The following is a 24,869-nucleotide window of genomic DNA, read 5'->3' as shown; positions in this document are numbered from 1 at the left end:
AATCTCCATGGAATATGGAATATGTATGTATATAAAACACCAGAATACAATGTTGAATAAAAGTGGTAAAATAGGACATCCTGTCTTGTTCCTTATTTTAGAGGGGGAAACAGTTTCTTACCACTAAGTATGATGTTAGCTGTTGAGTTTTTTTGTCAGGGTCCTTTATCAGATTGAGGAAATGAGCCTTCTGTTCCTACTTTAATGAAAGTTTTTTTTTTTTTAATCAAGAATGGATATTGGACTTGTCAGATTTTTTTTCTGTATCTACTGAGATTACTATGTGGTTTTTCTGTTTTAGTTATTTTGATGAATTATATTGATTGATTTCTCAATGTTAAATTGATACTGCATTTCTGAAATAAAGGCCATTTGGTTACAATATATTGTCCCTTTTTTTTAGATTGTTGGATTTTATTTATTACAATTTTGTTTACACTTTTTGCCTCATGTTCATGAAGGATAGTGGCATTTTATTGATTTTTGTTTTATTGATATCTACTCTGGATGTTTCTTTGTTCTGTTAACTTTGGATTTCATTTGTTCTTTTCTAGTTTGTTAAGGTAAAAAGCAGAAATCATTGATTTGTGAACTTTTTCTAATAGAGGTGTGTAGTACTATAATTTTCTCCCTGAGTATTGCTTTAGCTATTTCAAATATTTTGATATATTTCATTATCATTCTGTTCAAAATACTTTATAATTTACTATTTGATTTGTTCTTCTGAGTTCCTTATTAGAACTGTTTTGTTTATAAATATTTGGGAACTATATATCTTTCTGTTACTGTTTTTCAATTTATGTTCATTGTTATCAGAGAACATTGTTTGACCTTACCATAGTATGCTTTGATTTCTCTTCTACTGATTTTTTTTACTGCTTTTTAATAGAGTTTATTTTTACATATTTTGTTAACCCCACACTACATTATTATTGTTGTTTAAACGTTTACTGAACTGAGATTTAAATAAGAATTCTTATACTATTATCCACATAGTTAACTTTTCTGATGGTCTTCCTACCTTTGTATAGGTCTATATTTCCATCTAGTTTAATTTTCCTTCATCCTGAGTACTTCCATTAACATTTTTTATAGTGCAAGTTTACTAGTGATGCATTCTTTCGCCTTTTATATGTCCAGAAATACTTTTTTTTTCTTTGATTTTGTTTTTGTCAGATATTTTTACTGGGCATGGAATTCTAGGTAACACTCTTTTCTTTCAGTAATTTAAATTCTAGGTAACACTTTTTTCTTTCAGTAATTTAAAGATGTGACTCCACAGCTCGCATTGTTTCTTACAGGAAATTTTCTTTAATTCTTACTTTTATGCCTTTGCATATAGATTTGCCTCTTTTTTTTCCCCCGTTTTAAGATTTTCTGCTTATCATTGTTTTTCACCAGTTTGATTATGATGTGCCTTGGTGTAGCTTTCTTTGTGTTTCTTGTGCTTGGTGTTTGTTGAACTTCTGGGTCTGTGGGCTTGTAGTTTTTATCAAATTTGGAAGATACTTGACCATAATTTCTTCCAATTTTTTTTTGTTCCTCTTCTCCCCTCTATCAGGAACTTTAGTTATATGTGTATTAGGGTGCTTGAGATTGTCTCAGAACTCAGTGAATGTCTGTTAATTTTTTTAATCTCTTCTCTCTTTTATTTTTTCTGTTTTGACATCCAGTTTCAGTTGTTGAGTAGTCAGTTGGAATTCTGAAATAGTTTTATTGCTGTGTCTTGAAGGTCACTAGTTGTGTTTTTTGTTTTTCTGCAATGTCCAATCTCTTATTAATCCTAGTGTGTTTTTTTTTTATCTTTCACATTATAGTTTTCTTTTCTAGAAGTTCAATTTGGATGTTTAAAAAAATGTTTTCTATGACGCCCCTTAAATATTTGACAATATAGAATACAGTTATAGTATCTGCTTTAATGTCCATGTCTATTAATTCTAACAGCTGTGTCAGTTCTGGATTGGTTTCCATTGATCAATCTCTCTCCTCCCCTTTATGGGTTGTGTGTTCCTGATTCTTGGCATGCCTGGTAATTTTTGATTGTGTACTTTGTTAGATGCTGAGGAGTACTTTTATGTTTCTGTAAGTTGTCTTTGGCTATTATTCTGGAATAATCAGGTTACTTGGAAATAGTTTGACCTTTGAGTCTTAGAAGATTTTTTAGATGGGACTAGTGAAGTATTTAAATAGTTTCATGATAATTATTCTTCACTACTGAGGAGATACCGCCCTGTGTAATTAATTATCTAATGCTCTGTGAATATTGATCTGGTTGATGAGTCTATCTCCTAGCTTCCAGTGATTTGCTGGCAATCTTGGGTATTCCTTGACTTCTGCTGCATCATCCTGATCCCTGCCTTCATCTTCACATGGCATTCTCCTTATGTGCATGTCTGTCTCTGTCTAAATTTCTCTGTTTTATAAGAATACCAGTCGTATTAGATTAGTGCTTACCCTAATGACCTCATCTTAACTAATTACATCTGCCCCACAACTGTTTCCAAATATGATCGCATTATTGAGGGTACACAGTTCAACATATAAAGCCCTACCCCCCATTGGTATTTCCTGAACATGCCACTTCTGTGCTTTTAGGCTCTTACTCATATTCTCCCAGCTTGGATTGCCCTCTTTTCTTTCCTCTACTTGTCTTTCTTAAAAGCCACCTACTAATCAGAATTAATCTCTATTTAGAAGGTTTTTTTAAATTGTACCTTTTATTACAAGTATTTATACACACTTGTAGTATTTTTGAAAACCTGCAGAGGATTTGTTTTTGGTATTGTGCCCCAGTTCTTTCACCATCCCCCAGTATCACCTGTAGTAACTCTATAACTAGTGGGTTGCTTGATTTGAACATAATAGTATGTCTGAGCAGATACTTGCAGGAATGAGATACTCCTTAATAACTTTAGGAGGGATTGGAGGCTTAGGACTTAGCAATCAGGGAATTCATTTTGAATGTGATTATAGTAAGTCAGGCATGCATTAATTTATTGATTGAGGCCGGGCGTGGTGGCTCACGCCTGTAATCCTAGCTCTCTGGGAGGCCGAGGCAGGCGGATTGCTCAAGGTCAGGAGTTCGAAACCAGCCTGAGCAAGAGCAAGACCCCATCTCTACTATAAATAGAAAGAAATTAATTGGCCAACTAATATATAAAGAAAAAATTAGCCGGGCCTGGTGGCGCATGCCTGTAGTCCCAGCTACTCAGGAGGCTGAGGCAGAAGGATTGTTTGAGCCCAGGAGTTTGAGGTTGCTGTGAGCTAGGCTGACACCACGGCACTCACTCTAGCCTGGGCAACAAAGCGAGACTCTGTCTCAAAAAAAAAAATAAAAATAAAATAAAAAAATTTATTGATTGAGCCTACTAAGTAAAGAACCTTTTACTGGTGGGTGTCTGGAATAGGCCAGTGAAAATTTCATAATTTGCCTGTATCCTGATGGGTGTTACTGTGAAGAATTATGAGGTAAAAGAACAGAGAAGATGGTTATGAAAGGTTTTCCAAAGGAATCCTAGACACAATGATGGTCCATGCAGGGTGGAAGATAAAGAGTTAAAGAAGCATAATGTCAAGCCTCTATGAATGGGAGGTTGGTGGAAATGGGAAGTCAGGCAAAGGCATTTTGGTGGGGAAGGGAAGATAAATTAGTTTGCTTCTAGATAAAATGAGTAGAATGTATAAGTGGAAAATTCAGAATGAATGGTGAATCAGTAGATGTTCTTGCTTTGCCATGAAAGAGGGGAGAGAGAACACCAGCAAGTTAGTTGGGTGGAAGGGCTGACAAGAGTCAAGAGCACAGAATTTTATGGGTAGGTGATAAATTGGAAACATTTGAAGGAAGGCTGAGAGTGACTGGGGAAGTGGGAGGTGACCTTGCAGTGATCATTTATTTCCATTTTACAAATGAGGAAACTAGGGCACAGAAAATTAAGAAAGGTACCCAAGGACACAGCTAATAAGTAGTGGAGCCAGAATTCAGGTCTGGACAGTATGCCTTTAGAGTCTGTCCTCTTAGGCACTTCCCTCTGCAGCCCTGTGATTATTTTTGTTTATTGAAATTCAATTGAGGGTAAGGGCTTCCATGCTTCTAAAACAGTAGGTAGATTTTGCTACCAGAGTATCTTTGGCATTAAGAAAAGAATTTAGTAATGTGCAGGAAAATTTAGCTAATGCAAATCCTTGATAGTGACCAGTGCCTACTATCCACAATTCTGAATGGATAATGTGGAAGACCATTCTATTTCTGAAAGTTTGAAAAAGTTTTCCTGAGCATTTGGTCTCTTAGTTCACTCATTTTGCATAAAATAGATCACACTGCAATGTCTTATTTTAGTTATCTCCTAAGAAGTAATATCTCCAAAAACATGGACATATTTACTGTTTTCCAGGGAAACTAAATGTGTTACTATTAAGATAAATACTGCAGTGGGTACAACTCAGGAAACAAACAGCATTTTTTAAAATTTCAAAATGAAAATAGCCTATTCAGGTCCATGGGGGAAATTTTTTAAATTTTAGTTGACTTCTTTTTTTTTTTTACTTAATAAAGTAGTTAGTGGGAAAATTGGCACTGCTTTCTAGCAGTTCAAATATTCTTGTCCTGACATTTGGGGATTTACAACATAAAGGCAGATTTCAAATTCTTCATTTTTGAATTATTGTAGTGTTTTAGAGTTTGTAAAGTTTGTTCACATGTGTGATTTTATGTGCATGTCACAGAGATGCTGGTGGAATGGCTTATCATCCCCACTTGACAGGAATGGCAGATGAGCCTTGGAGAGGGTCATAGTCACACAGTGAATTAGTACATCTGAGGCTAAAACTGGCTTACTTCATTTAACATAGTATTTACTAAATGCCTGTTGTATGTTGTAGTTACTGTAGAGATGAGAATTATAGGTACTGTGCTGGCACCCCTGCTTCTGGGTGTCAAAGCATACTACACAAGACAGGTGGATGTTCTGCTCCCGTTGTGCTCCCTCAGTAAGTCTGGGGCGTGCAGTTCTTGACAAGAAAGAGTTCCTGTTCTGCCTCTTGATATTAGTCTTGCTGCTGTTCCTTATCATCAGTACTGTCCTCATCAGTGACAGTGATGGCTTGGGAGAGGAAGAAAGGGCACTTATCATCTGATTATAGAAACATATAACCTTCTGTCTACTCTGCCAGTAGAAGAACTTCCTTCCTTCCTGTTAACTTGTGATTGGATCTCATGATTTGAGTCAGTGTTTTTTGAGTGCCTGTTATGTGCCCATTCACTAAAGATTTGCGGTGAAGCAGCAGTTCCATCCTCAGGACCTTATGTTATAGTTGAGCAAAGTGACAATAACACAAATGCATGTAACATAAAAATAAATGTAGAAATGTTTTTTGTCATATTTATACATATAGAAGCATACATATATACAAACATTTTTATATGGGAGCCTCACACCAACTTTGCTTCTCTTCCATTCAAGCCTCAAGACCGCACATCCAGCCTGCTGTCTCTTTTTGTCACCAAAATTTTATTGGAACACAGCCATGCTCATTGGTTTATGTATTGTCCATGGTTGCTTTTGTCAACTAGGGCTGAGTTCTGATTAATTGCAACAGAAATTGCATGTTCCACAAGGCCTAAAACATTCACACCCAGGCCCTTTAAAAAAAATGTGCTGATCCCTGCTCAAGATTTTGCTTGTCATTGTACTCAAAGATATGGTTCAGCTTCAGAGCTAGAAAGTAAAGCTTGATTTTGAGTAGCTAACAGAAATGACATGTGGTTGGAACTTTGAGGTGGAGTGGGTAGTTTTCATCCTGTAGGTATGGGATCACTATGGTAAGTGAAAAGGTGTAAGTGACTAATCTTTGCTTTGAGGCAGGGAACCTGTTGTGCTTTCAAAAGAACATTTATTGTTGGTGTTTTCTAGTAAATGTGAATTTTGTGTGGTGATTGTTAAAAGTGTATTAGAATTAGGAATTAATAAGTATATATAAACTAGACAATGAAAGCTCTAGTTACTAAAGAGTAAGGAAGAGGAGATTTTTGTTACTGTTTGGCTTTTATAGTAGGAACTATGGCTTTTTTGCCTTCCATGATTCTTTTGAACTGTGAAGGGTATCTAGATACCACATAGCCAGAAAAACGACAAGTCCCTACTTGAGAACCTTTTTCATCAGGAGAGATATGTTGTGGTATAAGGTGAGAAACTATGTTCCAGTCTTGATTTTGCCACCAGCCTTTGATAGTCTCTGGGTTGCAGCTGCCCCCTCTGTAAATTGAAGTGGGGGAATTAGATGTCTTCCAGGGGTCCATTCATTCACTCACTCATTGAACAAATATTTAATGAGTTCCTTTTACGTGCTGACACAAAAGAGTTGCATAGGACACCTTTGCAGAGTATGGTGGATGGGTGAGCAGAGAAATCATTCTGATACAGTTGGGTAAAGTGTTCATATGGTCTAGCCCAGGGCAGCCGGTAAAGGAGCTTGTGAGGGTGCCCAGTCCAACCTGAGTGGGGAGTGTTGTGGTCAGGGATTTGGGATGGCTCTTTGCTTCTTTCACTTATTTGTTTATTGTTTACTTTAACCCTTTGCATTGTTGTTGTTATAAGAATACAAAAGGTAAATAAGACCAGTCCTTCCCTTAAGGGCATTAGTTGTGAGAGCATACTGATGACTTTAGCGGGTAGCATGCTTGCTGTGTTGAAATAAGGACAGAACATTGTCATGTGCCAAATAATATTTTGGTCAATGACAGACTGTGTGTATGACTGTGGTCTCATAAAATTATAATGGAGCTTAAAAATTCCTGTTGCCTCATGATGTCTTGATGATCTTGACCCTATATAGACCTAGTTAAATGTGTGTGTTTGTATCTAAATTTTTAACAAAAAAGTTTAAAAGGTAAAAATAAAAAATTTAAAAAATAAAGCTTACAGAATGAGGATATAAAGAAAGAAAATATTTTTGTGCAGCTATACATGTCTGTTTTAAGCTAGGTTTTGTTACAAAAGAGGCAAAAAGTTAAATTTTTAAAGTTTATAAAGTAAAGGTTAACCGTAAGCTAAGGTTAGTTTGTTATTGAAGAAAGAAAATTTTTAAAAATAAATTTAGTGTAGCCTCAGTGTACAGTGTTTGTAAAGGCTACAGAAGTGTACTGTAATGTCCTAGGCCTTCATACTCACTCACTATTCACTCACTGACTCACCCAGAGCAACTTCCAGTCCTGCAAGCTCCATTCATGGTAAATGCCTTATATTTATACTTTATTTCGACTGTACCTTTTCTGTTTAGATATGTTTGGATGCAGAAACACCATTGTTTTAAAAATACCTACAGTATTTAGTATATACCACTATACAGCTCAGGCTCGTAGCCTAGGAACAACAGGCTATATACCATATAGCTGAGGTGTGTAGTAGGCTATGCCATCTGAGTTTGTATAAGTATACTCTATGGTGTTCACACAACAACAAAATCACCATGGACACATTTCTCAACATATCCTTATGGTTAAGCAACACAGGCCTGTTCTAAGGGAAAGAGGGAGCAGGAGAGCAATTCCCTCTTAAGTTTCTGGGAATGTTTCTTAGGCAAGATGACATTTGATCTGTATCTTGAGGTTTGAATTTAGGATTTCTAGGAGCAGAAAAGGGAGCAGGGACAACATTCTAAAGAGAGAGCAGTTGTGCTCTGGCACTGTTGAATGGTGAGGACATCAGTGTAGCTGAGGGAAAGGATGTCACAGGGGAACAGGATGGAGAGAAATAGTGGGAAATGAGACAAGAGGTGTAAACACTTAACCTGGAAACTCTGGATGTTTAAAGTGTTAATGATTTTGAAACTTTTTTAAAGACATGAACTTTGACAGTAGTGGGGAGAATGAACTGAAGGGGTGGAGACTGGACATGGAGCAGTCACTGTAGGACACACACACACACACACACACACACACACGCCTGGACATGGAGCAGTCACTGTAGGACACACACACACACACACACACACGCCTGCCCCTACACCTCCTGCTCTGGATTAAGATCTTGACAGAGGGTTTGGAAATAAGCAGTTGTGTTTGTGAGACATTCCAGACAGTGAATAAGACTTAGGTTTCTAGCTTGAGTGGATGGATCCGTGGAGATGCTGTTTATAGAACTGGGTCAAACTTGGCACTACCGCCTGCTCCCAAGCCCATGCAGACATAGTTAAATATAGCATGCCATGCTTTCTGACTGAGGCTGAAGTTAGCTTTGGAATCTTTTCTAATAGTGAGTGCTCCAGACAGCCACTGCCAGTTTATTGTGCTGGAGAGGAAACCTATTTGCCTTCCCTATTGTAAGAGATGAAGAGGGGCAGGGGAAGAGGGAGAGGAATCCCCCACCCCACTCCAGTTCCTCTTTTCCCTGTTTTATCCTGTTTTATTTTCTTTAGAACACATCATTTTCTGATATCACATTCACTTGTTTATTGTCTGGTGATTCTTCTCTCTTCAATAAAATACAAACTCTAGGAGGCCTGAGATTTTGCCCATAATTTTCACATTTATGTCTTTAATGCGAAGACCATTGTCTAGAACAGCCCTGTTTGATAGAAATAAAAGCCATTTATGTAATTTAAAATTTTCATATTTTTTTAAGAAGTAAGAAACAATAAAATTAACTTTAGTAATATATTTTACCTGGTCTATTCAAACATTATTTCAACTTCCAATCAAAGTAAAAAATTATTAGTTAGAAATTTTACATTTTTGATTTTTTAATACTAAGTTCTTGAAATCTTGTGTGTGTTTTACATTTATAGTTCAACTCATTTCTGACTAGCAGCTACATTTCAAGCATACAGTAGCCACATGTGACTGTTGGTTACTGTATTAGACAATGCAGGTTTAGAACATAGCAGGGGCTCAGTAAATATTTGTCTAATGAATGAACAAATGAATGAGGAAAGTGGGCTGGTTGTTAAAGGTTACCTGTAGTAGAATCGAGGAAGGGTTTTGCTCTCATAATGAGGCAGTTGAACATATTTATGTGTTTAAGACAGAACTAGAAGAGAGGAGAGGTAAGAGGTAACTGGAGACAGTGCTAATTGATAGAGGGGATCCTGAGGGGGTGGTTGGGAATGGGATCTGTGACTTAGACGGGATGAGTGACTTCTTGCTGTCTCTCCCCTTTGAAGAAAGATATTCTTCAGTTATGTTAATATTTTGAGGGGCCCAAATCCAGTTTATTTAGCATAAATTCTAGTTGAATTGTGTTATAATTGTTCCTTCCTGCATTTTAGGTGTTGGATAGTTGAGGGTCATTTTTAACGTCTTAAAGGTATTTTCATAGTGACTTAAAGAAAAGAAAGGAAAAGAAAAACATCCTTTTCTCGGTGGGAAGTAGGAAAAGTGTTATTGGCATGTATCATCGTTTTTACGTTGGTTATCATTCAGCTAGAAAAAATATTTTCTATATTAAAAATTAACTTATCAAATCTTATTTTTAGCATTATGGTTATATTTGGAATTATATAAAATTATATATTTTACAGCCTGAATATAAATCAACGTTATTTTCCCAAAATTGCCCCTCAGTCCTCACATACTTGAGTTCTTGAACAGTCCTCCTACATATTATTATAGTCTCACATATTATGAGGTGTATTCTCCACGACTTTGAGTAGCATGACTTTGACTGTTTGAGGATGACACATAGGCATGGAGCACCCTCCTTCTGTGGTAGTTTTGAAAACTTACAGAGGTCCTTGATGGAATAAATCTGTAAATAGTGAAGCAAAGAAGTTTAATATAGATTTTTGAGGTTATAACTTCACATATTCAGGTATTGATACTGTAAATAAAACTTTTAAAGACCCGTTTAAAAAAGTATTATATAAGTGGAAATCATGAATATACCTGTTGTATTAATGGAAAACATTAGTGTTGCTAATGTTAAAAAATTTTATGTCATTGTTCTTTGGGATAAAATGACCAGTTATAGGAATTCAAAAAGTGTTATATCTAAAAGAACTTAGAATTTGATATGCTCTGGAAAACCTAGATGACTTAACAGGGATTTAATGATGACACAGGCACTGATGTTGAAGATGGAAGTAGGCTTTTAACTGTATTGATTGGCTCCTCTCATACATATACAAACAGATTTTGATATGTAATACTGATCTTATTAGTAAATGTGATATCTCTTTGCTTCGGGGACAGCATTATGTTCCTGATGTGGTATGCTCAGGCAAATGTGATAATGTCCAAACTGGAAGTAACTGTAGAGGTGGTTATTCAGGCATGCTCAACTTTTTCTTCTGCTGCAGCATACTAGAGCAGGTTAGGTTGCATTCTGGTCAAAAATAGAGGCTGCCAGGACAATGCTTGGGTGATGGGGGAGGAAGGAAGAGTCGCATGTATTTTGAAGAAGCTCCCCATGAATAATGATACTAGCCCTATATGTGAGGGGATACCAATGTCATGTAGTTAACCTCAGAGCTAGGACCAGAACCCTGGACTTCTTCCTGGGCCAGTTTTCATTTTCTCTGCCACACCTTTTTCCTTTCTTTTTGTTATTTTTGTACCTCTTTTTCCTTTCTACTTTCACCAAAATTTTAAATGTCATATGCTTGATAAGATGATAACTGCTGAAATATACTAAGAAATAGTCTTTGAATTTCAAAGCAAGATCTGTTTACGGAGACATCAACCATTATGGTTCTCTTTTCTGACTTCTTAGCAGTCACCACTGTTTTTCAAGTTACCTATGCTCAGAACTGCTGAGTCATTTTTTAATCCAGCTAGTCTCTTATCGTCCGTATGTAAACAAGCTTTCAAGTCCAGTTAGTCTGCCCTCATAGCGTCTGTTCTTGCTTCTCCTTTTCCTTTTCTGATAATACACTCCTGAAGGCTCTCCAGTCCCATGCTTGGACTGTTGAAATAAGCAATGAATTATCTCTATTTGTAGTTTCTCCCTGTTTCGATCCATTTACGCATCAGTTCTGTTATTCAGCACTTTCAGGGTACCACTTTAAACATTAACTTTCATTTTCATAATACCCTTGAGGTTTAAGTTAGTTGTAAACCCATTCTGCAGATGGAAAGGGAGGCACAGGTTTATTTAATTGACTTATCTGTAGCGACACAGAAGCTAGTAGCTATCTAGTACATAGCAAAATTGAATCCAAACTCTCCAGAGTGTCTGTTGCTATAAGTAAACACACATCTGGAGTTTTGTCACTCTTTGCACATCTTCCCTGGCACCCATTCCTTAGCCTGCCATTCTTTTGGCCCAGCCTGCCTTTCTAGCCTTAACCCTACTCACCCTGTCTGTATTCTATTTTTCAGCCAAAGTTGAGGTGGCATTTAAGCCGCTACTAGAAAGAGAAGTGGGAGTCAGTTAGGAAAAGCAGTGAAGGAATGGTATTTGAGGCAGAGCAGAGAGTGTTGAGAGAGTATGGGGGTGCCTTAGAGGAACTGGAGCCTAGAGAAGGAGGGAATGGCACAAGATGAGGCACGAGGCAGGAACCAGGTTATGGAGCATTTATTTGCTAGCCATCTTCCTGTTTTTGTGACTGTTATTAGCTTCATGGCTCATGATAGCTAGCTTTTTTTTTTTAAGATACTTTTCTAAAATTCAATGTGAAATTCTTTTTTCCTGGACTCGTTATTTAATTTCCTTCTTTTTTTGGCCAAAGTCACCCACTTGCCTGTTTTTACCTGAATGTGATCGGGTTGTATCTGGAAAGGACATTGTCAAGCAGGGTGCTGTTTCCTAACCCGTGTTTCTTTTCCCTACTGGCTCAGTTAATCTTCATTCCTTTGCAGATATTCAGCAGTCTTGTCTTTTGGGGGAATTTCTAATGTCTCTTGAGCACTTCCTTGCCCCTTCTGTCTTTGAGGTGCAGTTCAGAGTGGTAGAATGGGTACTGAAGGCCAGACTACCTAGAGCCACTTTGGAGCTGTTTACCTTAGTTTCTTTCTATGTAAAATGCTTACATCTGTAGGATTTCGTTCAAAAGAAAAAAAATAAAAATAAAAAAAAATGCAATAATGCCACCTATTCTATAGGGCTCTTTTGGGTATGAGGGTATACTGAAACAAGTTTGCATGGAATAAGAGATTGGTGAATGTTGTCACTGCTTTTTATTACTTTTTGTGTAATTATGAAAAACTACTCAGACTCTCTGGTAAAGGGTCATAGGAACATTTTTTATCCTTTATTGAGGGTACTCTTTCTGGTTTGGAAAAATTGCTTGTTTGAAAGGTGAAAATGAAATCTCTATTTATTTATTTGTTTATTTTTGACTACTGATAAGTTTGAAAGTTTTCCCATATACTTACTGTTGGTTTGTGAGAATTGTATCTTTTACCTGTTTTAGAGGTAGGGGGAGAGGGAGGAGACCCAAGAGTTATTAATTGTATTATTAGAGAGCTTTCATTATATATTAAGGATATTATATAACCCTTAGGTGAGTAACATTTTCCAGACTAGTTCACTATAGAATTGAGATACAGATGTTGATTATGTTTACATGTATGTATGGAAGAAGGAAAACTAATTATGAGCTTTAAAGTCATGTGTTTATTTACTACATAAATATTCTTGTAATGCAGGGCTACTTTTTATACTATTAAATTTTATAACCACTATTGAACAGTTAATTTGCTGTGTTATTTTTTAAAGTGTCTCTGATCAGGTGAAATACTTTGTCTTTTTGGGTATTTTTTAAATGGAAAACTCTCATAAATATACAGTGTTTTAGTTGGAATCACAAAGCCAAGTTATTGCCTCATTGGATAATTTTAAGTATTATGCTGCAATTCAGTATAGGTACTCAGTACTTAACTAGACTTAAAAATATCCTGTATGTTTAACAGCTGTTCAGCTAGAACTAAAAAAGAGTGAAGAGTATGCGTATGATTCTCTTTTCTCCCTGGGATAGAAGAGTTAAAAAATTTCAGGGGTGGGGGTCAGGTTGCTGTTGCTTTAGGAGGCAGAGGTAAAGATTAGGGAAAGCAGCTTTCTTTCCAAAGAAATCTTATGTACCTGAAACTTAGTAGCATCTTCAGACACTTCTTAAAATAGCATGGGTATGGCGTAGTTGAAGGTCATGACAGTGACCAGCGGTAGGTTGCCTTTCTGCTTGTGTTGTATTCCTAGCTGCCTCCTGTGTTCTTACCCTTCTCCTCTACGGGGCGGGGGAGCAGCTAAGCAGGCAAGTCCCCCCCCCCCCCCCCAGACAAGGTCTTGCTCTGTTACCCAGGCTAGAATGCCATGGCATCATCATACCTCACTGCAACCTCAAACTCCTGGGCTCAAGTGATCCTCCTGCCTCAGCCTGAGTAGCTGGGACTATGAGTGCAAACCACCATGCTGGCTATTTTCTGTTTTTTGTAGAAACAGGGTCTTCTTCTTGCTCAAGCTAGTCTTGAACTTCTGGCCTCAAGGGATACTCCAGCCTCGGCCTCCCAGAGTGCTAATATTCATAGGTGTGAGCCACCACTTTAGGCTAACTTTCAGCTTTTTAAATGGCTTCATAATATTTCATCATTTAGATGTGTTATAATGTGTCATTTCCCCTGTTTTTGTACTTTTAGGTTACTTGGAGGGCAACTTTAGTATGCCTATAGGCCCTGACAAACTTATAGTCAAGGATATGTAAGGAAAATGAGAAAAATCTGGAAGTAGGGGAGAGTATCTTTGGATAATCCAAGGTGTGTGTGTGTTTATACATATATGTACATTATTATGTACTACATTTTTAAAATGTTAGATAATGTTTTACTGTCTTTTTGTTTAGACTTTGAAAAAAATGAAGTTGAACTAATTATCATTTATTAAAATGTCTATTTTAAACTCTAGACATTACAGACTCTAGAGTATATCTTAGGCAAAACCTTTCCTGTCCTCTGGCAATTGTCTGTAACATTTCAAATCCATGGTATTTTATAAGGGAAAGAGTACTTTGGATTTACATGATTGAGCTTGGTGATGTATCATCTCATTTTACATAAGAGGAAACTGACTTATGTGCTGCCATGTTGCATTGATGCTGGTGCTAAGGTAAGCAAGAGTAGGCTCTTAAATCCTAGCCCAGTGTATTTCTATGTAGCAAGGTGAGCTTCCCTAATATATTTCTTGTTTTACCTGTTTTGTAAACTAATATGCTAAATCTGCATGTTACAGAGGAATCTGAGATTGAGAAAGCAGGCTTAGGGCCAAGGGGCTTTGTAAAGGTGATTATGAGCAGCTGAGAGACCTACAGCTGTGCTGTCTAGGTTATTCCAGTGACTTTCCTTAACTGTCCCACAGATGACTCTGACCTGGGAGGAAGTAAGTGAAGACCTCATCTTCTGACTAAAAATGGAAAGTGGCATTCATTGCATGCACTTGTCGTGTTACTGCCAGTTAGGCTGTTTCATGTGCTGATGACGGTTTCCAATCTCATCTCAGGTGACTGTATTTGTTCAGCCATAAATAAGCACATACCATCTGACAGGTACTAGTGCAAGGGTCAGCTTTGAAATCAAGCATGATAGCCTTGAACTCTATGGTCACTGTCATGTATTTTCTCCTTTTGAAAAAAATTAGAATCTCAGGACCTAGTCTGACGGACATTAGTTTATTAGCTTGCTTGAAAGAATTAGTTTCTTGATTATAATTACTATAGTCTTTCAATTTGAATGACTACATTGTTTTGGTAAAAATTCTGAAGTCTTTATGAAAGTTAAACTTGCTGAAGGCTCTATGATTGCAGTGAAAGTCTTAATCCTTTAAATAAGTGGCTAGCATTTATATAGGCAATCTAGTCAGGATCGCAGTTGTTGGCTCGTTTTCTTTAGTACTAACCTGGATTCTTGATAGAGTAACTGGCACTGTCCTGTATAGATCTAGATTCTTGAAAGGACTTCCATTCGCACAGTGGTTATAGAGTTTATTTAACTTTTTAGGACCATGGTCTCATTTTATCGTCATAATGAGTTGCTTAATAGTTATTCTAGTACTGTGCTAGAAAATTTTATGTAATTTAGTTTCTGATTTGTATGCAACATTCTGTTTTTGTATTAAGACAAGATAGTGACTGACAGGGCTGCTTCAGCCACTGTTTTTTCATGTTTTTGCTGTTTCCTTGTGGTGTTTGTTATCTGGATTCTGCTAGTCTAAAAGGCATCCTTTTCTGCCCCTCTGCAGGGCTGTCCAGTGAAACATCTAAAATTAAACTTTGCCAGAAGTGAATTTACTTTTTTTTCCCCTAAGGGGCTGGGGTGAGTGGGTTAGAGAATACCTGTAAATAAATTTTTAAAGATACATTCATAATTGGGAGCATTAGGTCAAGTGCCCAGTTAAGTCAGGAAGGAACATGCAGTCACAGTCAGGAAGATAAGCTGTTTTTTACTGCATTTGCCTCAAACTTAAAACATATTCATGAGCATTTTGTACAAGTGGCCATATTTCAGTTGATATGTTAGATACATTGTTTTCTTTACCATAGAATTTTTCTAATAAAGTATTAACTTTCAGTTTTTCAAAGGCTTTTTTGGGCGATCATTTAAAATCAATTTTCAGTTAATCATATCTAAAATTCAGCCGTTTGTATATTTCATTTATTGCAGTATATTAAGACTCTTCCATTTCATGTTGACATTTTCAAATCTTCTCTTAATGACTAGTTCACTTGTCTGTGGTCTTTATGTACTACCCATTAAGTTGGTTAGGCAGCACATACTTAACTCATTGGCTACCTTGTGTTAGGTACTGTTCTCAGCCTTGGAGGTGCAGTAGCGAACAAGGGGCCTGGAGTTCTTGTGGCCTTTACATGTCAGTGATGTTATTGCACCAGGAGGTAGACTTTGGCTTCTAATCCGCTACCAGCGCTGGCCACCTGGCAAAGTTAAAAAATCACTGATCTTCATTCTCTTGATCCAATAATAGTTGTTGGACTTCTCGTAAAAGGTTTAATCTCATCTCTAAACTTTCTCTTGAAATATTGTGTACCTTTGTTTACCTTTCTTTGTTTCTAAGCATCCCCTCCAATTCCTAGATATTAAGAGCTCAATGACTGCTTGATAACTTGTTTTCTATTAAATGGTACAAATTTTACTTTGATGGTTTTCATTACTGATTAAATATTTAAAAATTATGGATACTATAAGAAAAATGTTTCTTCACTAGGAATTTTTATGACTGCCAGTGACTCAAAATACTAGGTGTATTATCTGCTGTATTTATTTTTACTGTTTAAAAATATTTAATAAACTTAGAATATTAGGGAAAATATAAGTTTACCCATACTATATGTTATATACAGTATAATAATTTATGGAATCTAGCAGCTATATCTTGGGTGACTATTTTAATCTTTTCTGGGGTTCAGATACTGTTACTAAAAATAAATTCTTGGCTTCCTATTTCATCTGTAAAAATTTGGTTTACCTTTTGTAATTGTAAGAGTTGAAGACCCCTTTACCGTGATCTCATTGCTGAAGAGATTATGGTACCTCAGAAATAACATGTTTGTTAAATATAGAATGATTAAATGCATTCATCTGTGTGTTAATCTCAAAGTTTCAAGACTATTCTTTTTGGTTTTTAAATATAGTTAGTATTTCATTTTAGTTCTTCTAATTGCTCAATAGTAATTTATTTCTTCTCCCTCTGTCCCTCCCTCCTGTAGGGCTTACCATATGTATCTGCTAAGTTGTATACTTTCATATTAACTTCTCCTGCCCTTTGTACTACAGTTATTGTTTTACTTTTCTATATGTGATAAACTCTATAGTATGTTGTCATTTTTGCTTTAAACAATCAAATTGTCTTTTTTTATGTTTTATTTTCTTGAGACAGAGTCTCACTCTGTCACCTGGGCTAGAGTGCAGTGGCATTATCATAGTGCACTGCAGCCTCAAGCTCCAGGACTCAAAACAATCCTCCTGCTTCAGCCTTCTAAGTAGCTGGGACTACAGGCCCATGTGTTGCTTTCGTTTTTGGGAAGGATATTTTCACTGGATATAGAATTTTAGGTTATAGGTATTTTTTTCCCATCATTTTAAAGATGTTTTATTTTCTGCTGGTGGTGCTCATGGTTTCTGATGAGACATTGGTGGTCCCCCTGTATGTACAGAGAGGTTTTTTTGTGCCCCTCCCTCCAACTGCTTTTACAAGTTTTTTCTTCATCGTTGGTTTTCAGCAGTTTCGTTGAATGACTCAATATGATTTGTGTGTGTGTGTGTGTGTTTTCCATTATTTTATGTACTTGTTTTCAGTTTGGTTAATTTATATTGCTTTCTTTTTACATTCATTGAACTTTTCTTCTGCAATGTCTAATCCATTAGGTCTGTTCAGTAAATTTTTCATTTTAATTACTTTTATTTCCTGAATTTTCATTTTGTTCTTTTAAATAAGAGTCTATTTCTCTATTAAGATTCAGTTTTGGCTGGGCGTGGTGGCTCATGCCAGTAATCCTAGCACTCTGGGAAGCCGAGGCAGGAGGATCACTCAAGATCAGGAGTTTGAGACCAGCCTGAGCAAAAGTGAGACCCTGTCTCTACTAAAAATAGGAAGAAATTAGCTGGACAACTAAAAATACATAGAAAAAATTAGCGGGGCATGATGGTGCATGCCTGTAGTCCCAGCTACTCTGGAGGCTGAGCCAGAAGGATTGCTTGAGCCCAAGAGATTGAGGTTGCTGTGAGCTAGGCTGACGCCATGGCACTCTAGCCTGGGCAACAGAGCAAGATTCTGTCTCAAAAAAAAAAAAAAGAAAGAAAAAGATTCAGTTTTTTCCTTTATTTTGTCCATGTTTTCCTTTATATTTTAAAACATTTACAATGGCTGTATTTTTTCTGCTAACTTCATTATTTCTATCAATTTCTGAGTCAATAAATGGATTTTTTCCTCCTGAATACAGGTCACATTTTCTTGCTTTTTAGCATGTATAGTGCATTTGGATTGGATTTGGCCTTAAGAATGGTAGGTCTTAAGTATCTGGTTTTTGTTGTTCTTTTTAGAGAGTGTTGAATTTTGTTCTCGCAGGCTGTTAATTTACTTGTGGACCATCTTGATCCTTTGAGGTTTGTTTCAATCTCTATTAAGACAGGGCCATTCTTTACTCTAGGGCCAGGTTAGCTCTAAACTTAAAGGTAGATTTTCTGGGGTCTCGAATGAATGAATGACTGTGGTGTTTGTCATGATTTCTCCACTGCAGCTGTTTGGAACACTTAACATATTTCTGTCCTACGTAAGTCCTAGTAGTAGTTCTGCTCATAGCTCCCGGGTAGTTGTTTTTTGCCTGACCTCATGGGCCTTTCTTCAGCACTTGTGCAGCTTAGCGTTTGGTCAAAGAGTCAAGCAGATCCCTATATATAGATTAATGGAGCTCCTTCTATGCATAGCTCTTTCCTTTCTGCTACCTACGGCACAAATTCCAGCCAACCCAGTGGCCTTGAACTCTTACCTCAGTGCAGTGAGACTGCTGTGTTCTTTTTGGGCTCCCCTCCCTATACTATACTCTGGAAGTTGCTTCCAGATAGAAAGCTATGGTGACTGTGGGACTCACCAAGACTAGTGCTTTTTTCTCAGAGATCGCAGTTCTATGCTGCCTGTTGTCCAGTGTTTGAAAACAGTTGTTTCATATGTTTGAGCAGTTTTATAGTTGTTTATTTATGATGAGTGCGGTTGTCTGGTACCAGGTACTCTAAAAAATGGTCAGAAGTGGAAGTCTGATATTACAGGCTTTTACAGATATGTTTTTATCCATATCCCATTGTTAAAACAATTTAATATACAGATTTAATTAATGTTTCATGCTGAAAACCCTGAGCTTCTATTTAGTTATTATAGGAGTAATTTCCTCATGTGTCTAGACAATTGAATATGCCGTTTTGGCTAATAGAGTATGACAAGTTCGTGTGTGTGTGTGTGTGTGTGTGTGTGTGTGTGTGTGTGTGTGTGTGTGTGTGATGTGTTTATGCATCCTGTAGTGACATATATTGGCCACTAGAGGGTAATAAGATATCAGTTAATTTGTTCTTATCATTGGATGACTATTACTTGATAGTCTTTATCATTTAGACTCTTTGCACAGTCACAGTCATTGCATAGTTTCACTTCAGTATATATTTATTTAGCACCTACTGTGGAGTCAGGCACTGCACTATGTGCTTGGGATATAAAAATGAGTAAGAGAAAATTGTTTAAGCATTAGCTGTAGCCTGTGCAATAAGACTGTTCTTTATTTCTGACTCATGAGCCCCTCATTTTAAAAATATTTCTTTCATCCTTACTCTCTGTAAGCTTCCCCCTCTCTCAACTTTTCTTCACTGTCTAAATATTCCTGATGGATTCAGTCCATTCTTTCATTGAACAAGTATTTATTGAATGCAGGCCATGTGCCAGGCACTGTTCTTGGTGCTAATGATAAAATGGTGAGCAAAACTTACCCATGGATTTAATTCACTTACCCTCCTAATCTTGTACTTTTATTCCAATCATTTTTAAAAGTGCAGTTGGCTGTTTCTGTAACATTTTGTCTTCTTCATTTTGGATGTGTCTTGTTGCTGACGACCTTGCAGGTTTCTTCTCCCATAAGATTTGTTGCCCTCCTCATTTCTTAGAAGATTTTGTGTCAGAACCTCATCCTCAAAGGAGTTTTCTACATCGGAATGCTATGGTTTAAATTAACTTGAATTATTTCCATTTTTTTGTTGTTGTTCTTTATTTAATATTGCTTTTTCATTTAACCGTTTCTCTTTAAAATCTAATGTCAATTAATACTGTCACAGGAATGATCCCATATTTACACATTAGTAATGAAGAAATTCAAGTTTGCAGAGTATTATAGTATACCTTCAGATTTACAAGTGGAACTGCATGTGAGTCTTATATCAGAAATTAATGGCTGTTGAAACTTGTTTTCACTCAGGTACTTCTCCCAGGCTTTTTGTATCCAATATTTCCTTTGTGTCTTCCACTATCTTTTTGAATCTTATCATGTCCTAATCTCTGAGATCAGTTTATGAAATGTTTCTTTGTAAAGAATCAGTGCTAATCTGTACTAGTAATACAGTCTCTAGTTTCTTGCTAGAATATAGTAACTTGATTGGAGTGAGAAAGCTATATCATTTTTTAAATAAAATATTTAACAACAAAACTTTTTATGAGCTTTAAAAAAGTCCTAGAAACATACTGATTGATGGTAAAAATGATCCATACAGGTCAGAAGTATATAAAAATGCAAATAGAACCCTGCAGTGCATACTTTGCTCCAACTTCTCATACTATTTGGCATCAATTAAAAATATTTTGAAATAACACTCCAAATAATAATTTTAAAGATAGTTTTGAATTTAATTCATTAAATTATAACATCTGATATTATGTATTGTGATACATTCTTAGACTAAAATATTATACCTAATTTTTAATTGAGTTGAATAAAGATTATATAGTATAGTAGGTATTAGGTTGAACCATATGAAATTGCTATTTTGAATTTCATATGATTCTACCTAATAATTTATTACCATCATCTCTGTTATAGGATGAACAGAGTCCTTTCTTTCATTAACATTTGAATTAAAAGAGAAGATAACTTTCTTCCACTGGTCATGGAAAAAAAAAAAGAGAAGATAGTAACTTTAGAAAGAATAAAAATACAGTGGTTTTGTTTAATTATAAAATCAGGTTGACTAGAAATACCCATATAACTTTGTCCCGTTGGAAGCTTATCATAGGAAAGGAATGAATAAGTGGATAACTTAAATACTTTTTTGCCTCTTGGAGGAAATTAAACTCCTAAGTTTTATATTCTGGATTTCATACATAGCAGTTGAGCTAAGAAAGGAGATGATGAGCATGTGCTGAGCATAACTATATATATATGCGCTATAGTTACTACACCTCACCGCCACCCCTGGGATGGAGGCTTAATCCTTCACTAAATGACAGGGAATGTTACTAACTAGTTATGATAGATGGTATCATAAATAGCTGGAAAAGGTCTGAAAAGTGAAAAACATAAAATTATTGCTAATTCACATTCAGATTACCCACAGCACATTTTAAAAAGGACATCAGATTATTTGTCCCCTAGCAGACCACCCTTATAAGTGGGAATGTGTGTCAGTATAAAAAAGCAACAACAATAATATAACTAGAAAGGGAAATCTATTGAGGGGGGAAAAAGCCCTCTAGTGTATTGTATATTTAGACTGTAGCTTATTTTTGGATTATCTGCTACTTATATTAGTTGGAGAACAGCTTTCTTTTATTAAGGTGAACAATTAAATTGTCTTTTAGATGCTGTTCAAAGCAGAATTGGTATCATCTGGTGGCTTGTTAGAAATGTAGACTCTCAGGGTGTACCCTAGGTCTGCTGAATCAGAATCTGCATTTTTTGTTGTTGTTTTTGAGACAGCGTCTCATTCCGTCGCTAAAACTGGAGTGCAGTGGTATAATCACAGCTCATTGCAACCTCCATCTCCTGGCCTCAAGTGATCCTCCTGCCTCATCCTAGAATCTACATTTTTAAAAAAGATTCAAAGACAACTTGTAAGCACATTAAAGTTTGAGAAGTGCTATTATAGATCATGAGTCGCTTTGTCACCACACAATGCCTATGTAGCTCCACAGTAAGTGCTTATTGAATTAAATGCATGTAATTGACTGAATCTAGATTCAGAAAATCAAACAAGTATTTCAGGGGGGTAATTATAACAATAATAGTTAAGGAGTTACCTATTTTTTAATTCTTTCATAGCTATTATCTATTATTTGAGATGTATCCTTGAGTCTGATTCCATCCATGTTGGGTGGTCAGTTGGATGTCTTTTGAATTGTGTGTGTGTATGAACACAGAAATCAACAGTAGTATATAAGTTAAGGGGGTAATTAGAATTTGATGAGTCAGTGCATATTGTAATATATAAGGTAACTGAAAAAAATATGAGAGGGTGTAAAAAATTTAATCCAGCAAAAGGTAAGAAAGGGACATAAAACAGTTGGAACAAATGGAAAGGTTCTTAGTGTTCATACATAAGTAAAACCCAACCACATACTGTTTACAAGAGACAAACCTAAAATAACAAGGAAATAGGTTGAAAATAAAAAGATGAGCAAAAAAACCACACAAAAATTGATTAAGAGAAAGCTTGGTGTAGCCATACTGTTATCAGACAAGGCAAAAGGCATTACTGGAAATAGAGGGCAGTTTACAATGGTAAAAGGTTTTATTTATCAAGAAGGTATAACAACTCTAAATTTGTATAATCCAATAACATATCTTAAGTGGGAATTTTTAAATAATACTTTTTGGTAACTGATAGAATAAGATGAGAGGAGAAATTTTAAGAATGCATGTAAATTAACAAACGTGATGAGGCTGATCACAAAGAAAAAGACCTTATTAACCAATCTAGAGGCGAAGGGAATATCACTACAATTATGCCTATATTGAAAAGCTTATAAGAGGATATTATGAGAACTTGATGTCAATACACTTGAAGTTTAGATAAAATAGATATTCTATTAGAAAAATATAACTTACCAAAGCAGGCACACAAGGAAATCCGAAATCCGAATAGTCCTGTTAAAGACACTTGATCTTTAATTGAAAAAGCTACTCACAAAGAAAACTCCAGGTTCAGAGGTTTCACCAATGAATCTACCACAAAAAGATAATCGTGACCAAATTGCATTCCAGGAATGCAAAGTTTAACATTTCAAAAATCAATCGGTGTCATTCACCACATTAACAGAGAAAATGAGAAAAGTCATGCTGTTCCAGTAGATGTAGAAAAAGCATTTAATAAAATTCAGCATCCATCCATGAGAATGTTCGGGCCTTAGAAAGCTAGCAGTAGAAAGGAATTGCATTAATCAGATAATAGTAGCTATTAAAAAGCTACAGCAACCATAATACTAGAGAAATTTTGAAAGCTCCATGGTATCTGTATCTCCTCTTCTAATCATCATACTGCTGGGGGTCCCAGCAAGTAGAATTAGGTGCATAGGAAAAACAAGGATTGGGAAAGAATAAATAAAACTGTTTAAGTGCTCAGTAGCCCCATGTGGCTATTTGCTGCTTTAATGCAGATAAATCCATCATTGCAGAAAATTCTGTTGGGCAGCACCATTTTATAGTGACAATGCAATTTCAGCCCAGATGCCAATGTGAGTCTGTTTGGTGGATTTGATGGGATGATTCTGATATTCATATGGAATTCCAAAGGGCTAAGAATAGCCAAAAGTTGGCCGTGTGCAGTGGCTCACACCTGTAATCCCAGCACTCTGGGCGGCCGAAGTGGAGGGATTGCTCAAGGTCAGGAGATCGAAACCAGCCTGAGCAAGAGGGAGACCCTGTCTCTACTATAAATAGAAAGAAATTAACTGGCCAACTAATATATTTAGAAAAAATTAGCCGGGCATGGTGGCTCATGCCTGTAGAGGCTGAGGCAGTAGAATTGCTTGAGCCCAGGAGTTTGAGGTTGCTGTGAGCTAGGCTGACACCACGGCACTCACTCTAGCCTGGGCAACAAAGCAAGACTCTGTCTCAAAAAAAAAAAAAAAAAAGAATAGCCAGAAGTTTCTTGAAGAAAAACAGAATTCTCTACTAGGTTTTAAAGCTCTTATAATTTAGATAGTGTCTGGTTCTTGAACAAAAAGATCTAGATAAGTAAGAACAGAGTAGGGAGTCCAAAAACAGATCCAAGCATATGTGGGCATATGATTTATGATAAAGGTAGCATTGCAGAGCAATGGAGAATGTTTGTCTTTTTATTTTTTGAGACAGGAGTCTTGCTATTTTACCCAGGCTGGATTTGAACTCCTGGACTCAAACTATCCTCCTGCCTCAGCCTCCTGAGTAACAGGGACTACAGGTGTGTGCCACTGTACTTGGCTGTTTTTAATTATTGGTTCTGGGTCAGTTGGGCCTCCATGTGGGGGGAGGGGATGAAACTTGATTGCTACCTGATACACAAATCAAATCCAGTGGAACGCCCATCTAGATGTAAAAGGTAAAACCTAACTTTTGGAAGATAGCAATTTCCTTATGACTTTGGTGTAAGTAAAATTCTTAAGACACCAAAAGTACAGTACTAATTCTAAAGATAAGTTGATAAAATTAAGAACTTCTGTTTATCAAAGAACACCATTAAGAGTGTGACAAGACAAGCCACCTATACCAATAAGGGGCTTATATCCAGAATATGTTTAAAAATGTCATAAAAATTTATTAGAAAAAGACATACAGTTAAAAAAAATGGAAAAGCAGACATTTCACAGTATTGTCCCAAGTATCAGATACACATGAAAAGATGCTGCTAGTCACCAGGAAAATGCAAATTAAAGCCATAGTTGAGCATCACTACACACTTACCATAACAAGTGAAATTAGAAAGGCTGATGATTCCAAGGGTTAGTGAAGGAGTGGAGCTGTAAGAATTTTCATAAACTGCTAGTGGAAAAATAGATTGATTGGAAAAAGCGTCTCTGTGTATACTAAAAGGTGCATAACAAGAATCTTATGAGTGGCAGTATTCATAATAGCCCTGAACTGGAAATAATACAGGTGTCAATCAAAAGTAGAATAAACAAATCATCCTATGTTCATATAATGGGATATTATTAAGCAGTGATAGTGAACAAACTACAGCTTATAGATGTAGCATTAGGCAAACAAACCCATTTATATAAAACTAAAATAAACCTGGTTTTGGAGGTCAGGATAGTAGTAACTTTTGGGGAAAATGAAGGGGCAGCGGTATTACTTAGAAAGGGTCATAGAGTGGTGTGGTGGGCTTCTGGGATGCTTGCCTTTTTTTTTTTTCTTGTCACAGATTCATTTCATAATTGTTTAAGCTGTATGCTAATGAATTTTGTACTCTTCTATAATATTGCAATAAA

At 36.3% G+C, this 24,869-nt stretch overlaps 1 protein-coding gene across 4 annotated transcripts in view; it reads left to right on the top strand.

The window, feature by feature from the left end:
• DYRK1A (dual specificity tyrosine phosphorylation regulated kinase 1A) overlaps window positions 1-24,869 on the top strand; it is a 139,968-nt gene that overhangs the window by 70,841 nt on the left and 44,258 nt on the right. Inside the window, exon 1 of one of the 4 annotated variants that reach the window (XM_076000240.1) lies at window positions 828-23,842. The exons of the other annotated variants lie outside the window; for them this stretch is intronic. The gene's annotated coding sequence lies outside the window, so the exon portion shown is untranslated. Of the gene's footprint in view, window positions 1-827; window positions 23,843-24,869 lie in introns of those variants that run through there. 4 annotated transcript variants of the gene reach the window in all.

The sequence above is a fragment of the Microcebus murinus genome, chromosome 1 (genome assembly GCF_040939455.1).
Source record: "Microcebus murinus isolate Inina chromosome 1, M.murinus_Inina_mat1.0, whole genome shotgun sequence".
NCBI classification, from domain to species: domain Eukaryota; kingdom Metazoa; phylum Chordata; class Mammalia; order Primates; family Cheirogaleidae; genus Microcebus; species Microcebus murinus.
Note: the sequence above shows the minus strand (reverse complement) of the source record. Positions and strands in the feature narration are given on the sequence as shown.